The 3432-nt window shown below is 29.5% G+C and overlaps 1 long non-coding RNA gene across 1 annotated transcript; it reads right to left on the bottom strand.

Moving 5' to 3' along the window:
• Positions 1-305: 305 nt before the first annotated feature.
• Positions 306-2529, bottom strand: LOC141575254 (uncharacterized). The gene is made up of 3 exons (XR_012502703.1): positions 2392-2529; positions 2175-2275; positions 306-523 (listed from the first exon to the last, which is right to left on the bottom strand). It is a non-coding gene; the product is annotated as an uncharacterized LOC141575254 (long non-coding RNA).
• Between the last annotated feature and the right edge of the window lie 903 nt (positions 2530-3432).

Raw genomic sequence — 3432 nt, 5'->3', positions numbered from 1 at the left:
ACATATTGTGTAAATACATGCCCAAAGCAGATTAGACTACTATTGTCATGCAGTCATTCAAAGCAAATAAATATGGAATAACTTAAAATTCTGCCATAAATTGCAACACATCAAATAATAATCAATTTATATAAAAAATAAATGAGAAAAATTCAGTAATATAATAATACTAGGTGATATTAATTTATATTTGAAATTCATTCTATGTTAAGCAAATAAGAAACTCAGATATAGGGTACATTAAAACAGACATTATTGATAAACTAACTGATATGTTAAATAACTTTATAAACAGAGAAAAAATCTAATTGCCTAAGTGCTTATGTATTTTCTAAGTACACCTACAAAAATGGATCATACAATAGCCAACAAAGAAAATCTCAATGAATACTGCCAAAAGTAGAAATAATCACCAATATTTATTTCTGTATCATTAGATGAAAACAATTCCTCTGCATCCCCATTCTTTATCCCAGAAAAAAAAGTTGTTGGGTGTAGTTTGAGGAGGACATCAGGATACCTTCTAAAAGAAATTTTTGAACAAGGAAGAAATCAAAACACATAAAATACTTAGAAAATTGCAAATTACTAACTACTAATAAAATAATTATTGGTATGATATTATTTGAAACAAGTAAAATAGAACTCAGAGATTATTTCTAGTCTTGAATATATTATTGCAATGTAAAAATAATAAAAACATAAAACCAAAAATTAAGCTATTTTAAACTTTAGGAAAAATAATTTGAGAAATGGCACTAAAATAAACTTAAGCTGAGAAAGGTATTAGTAAATATAAAGACTGAAATAAATATGAATTAGAGATTAAAAAGTTAATAAATCAAGAGATTTTTCAAATATAGATAATCTTAACTCTTAAAATAAAGGAATTCAAGAAAATTATGTAACATATAAAATCAAAATTTATGAAATTAAAAATGTAAAGAATGAATGAAACTGCTAAAACTTGGATGTTATGAGCCTAGGAAAATTATTAAAACTATCTTCAAAAGAGAAAAAGGTATTGACAAAACTGATTACTTTAAGGACAAAGAGCAAGCCCGAGAGAGAGAGAGAGCGAGACAGAGGTTGATTTGTCAAAATCTTCCTCCTAAAATTCAATGACTGCACTTTCAGGTGAATTCTTTCAAAAACTCAACAAGCAATTGGCGACTTTTCCTTATGTGTTTTATTTAACCAGTGTAAAATAGACAATAAAATGCTTCAAATTTAACAGCAAATAAGAAAACTGTACACCAATTTTACATATAAAGTTCATTCTTCATGCAATATCTATCTGAGTATAGACTCTAAGAACACATTAAATGAATAGTAAACTATGATGAATTAAAGTTCAACTTAATAATATAAAGTGGTTCAAGTTCATAATGAAATTTGCTGTAGTAACAGTTCATATTATCCTCATCATGAATGTATTTGATAAAAGAAAGATCCATTTATGATAAGACAATTAAAAAGCATATATATATATGTACACACACATATATATATGTATATATATATATATATACACACATATATATGTATCTCTTTAGTTTGATCTAGATATCGATCTTTCAAGCCATGCTTAATGATGACACACAAGAAGAATTTTCTCATTAAGGACATTATTATCATTGCTCTAAAAGTACTTATGAATGCAATTAGAGAAGACAGAAAATGAGAAAGAGAAGATCAGAAAGAAACAGAATTACAACTATTTGAAAATGGTATAATTGTATTCCTAGAAACCTCCTGCAAATCTACCATAAAACAGTTAGAACATATAATCCAATAAGATATTGATTTACTAAATCACTGTAATAAAACAAATCTCTGCCATTCCAAAAAAAGTATTTTTTTTTTTTTTACAAAATGTAATAGAAGTAAATATACCAATACCAATAGTAAGTAAAATGACAAAAATTCCTGGGAGTTTAGTAAGGAATTATTTAGTACCTATGTAAGGAATACTTTAAAAACCTAATCAGCACCACTAAAATGACCTGAATGAGTAAAAAGACATACTCTTTTGGATATCATAGTAGATTGAAAAAAATAACTCCTGACCCCTCCTATATCCAAGACATTTTTGCTTTGACAGATTACAGGGAAATTACATTGTGTCAGTTTTGAAACCTTCCGCAGTTCCTCTTTCTCTCATAAAATCTTACCTTGCCAGTAGTACTACCCTGGCTAGCCTGGTGCTGGCTGAGAAACCGTGGAGAGTGGAGAAGGGCTGTCCCATCTGAGGCCATCTGTATTGGTAAGGGCTCTGCAAAGAAATAGAACGGATTTGTTTTAAGGAACAGGCTCATGTGATTGAAGAAGCTGGCAAGTCTGAAATCTGTAAGGCAAACTGGAGGGCTGGAAATTCAGGTAATGACTTACTGAAGTCTGAAGTACAGGTGTGGAAACTCAGGAAAATTTTCTATGTTGTTGTCTGGAAGTATAAGTCCTTTTTCTTCAGGGAACTTCAGTCTTTGCCTTTAAAGCCTTCAACTGATGGGAAGAGGACCATTTATATTATGGAGGGTAGTCTGTTTTACTTAATTAAAGTCAACTGATTGCAAATGTTCACCACATCTAAAAAATGCCTTTACAGCAACATCTCAACTAGTGTTTGACCAAATGACTAGGCAAGATAATCTAGCCAAGTTGACACATTAAATTAACCATCACACCATCCTAAGCCAGCAGGCCCCTGGCTGACTTGGCAGCTCTCTATAAACACTTGGTGAGCCCAGCTGAGAGCAAAAGCACCACCTGGCCAAACTCAGCTCATGTTGGCAACTCATAATTTGATTAGTATACTAAACCACTAACTTTTGGGTGATTTGTTACAAGCAAAATCTAACTGGTCCCAAAATAAAGAGAAAATATGAAGATACCATTTCATTCTAAATTGACCTATAAAATTAAGATATTTCCAGTAAAATCCCAATAAGCCATTTCTTTTTTTGGAAACATTATAAGCAGACGATAGAACTTAAATGAGAAAACATGCACAGGAAAGCAGAGAAATTCCCACAAAAAATGTAATAAATAATAAAATATATTGTAAAACACAGTCATTAAAGAAATTTAACTTAGTTCTGATCATGAAGAAATAGATCAAAATAACAGGAAAAAATTCAAAAATTAACTTTGAATCCATGAGTCTCATGATGTGACGGAACACAAATATAAAATCAATAGAGAAAAGCTTGGTTATTGAACAGTTTGGACATCTAACACAAAACATGATATATATAAAAAAGTTCTTATTCTTAATTTTTTCTCCATAACTGAATACATCATAGATAAAAACAGAAATATAAGTGAATCAAATATTAATGAATTTATAAGTTTAGCAGAATAAATAAGAAAACATTTAAATTACTTTATTATGTGTTAAGATTTATTAAGTAACATAAAAATTAGAAAGGAAAG

This window comes from Camelus bactrianus, chromosome 3 (assembly GCF_048773025.1).
Source record: "Camelus bactrianus isolate YW-2024 breed Bactrian camel chromosome 3, ASM4877302v1, whole genome shotgun sequence".
NCBI classification, from domain to species: Eukaryota; Metazoa; Chordata; class Mammalia; order Artiodactyla; family Camelidae; genus Camelus; species Camelus bactrianus.
This window is presented reverse-complemented; position numbering and strand designations above follow the sequence as displayed.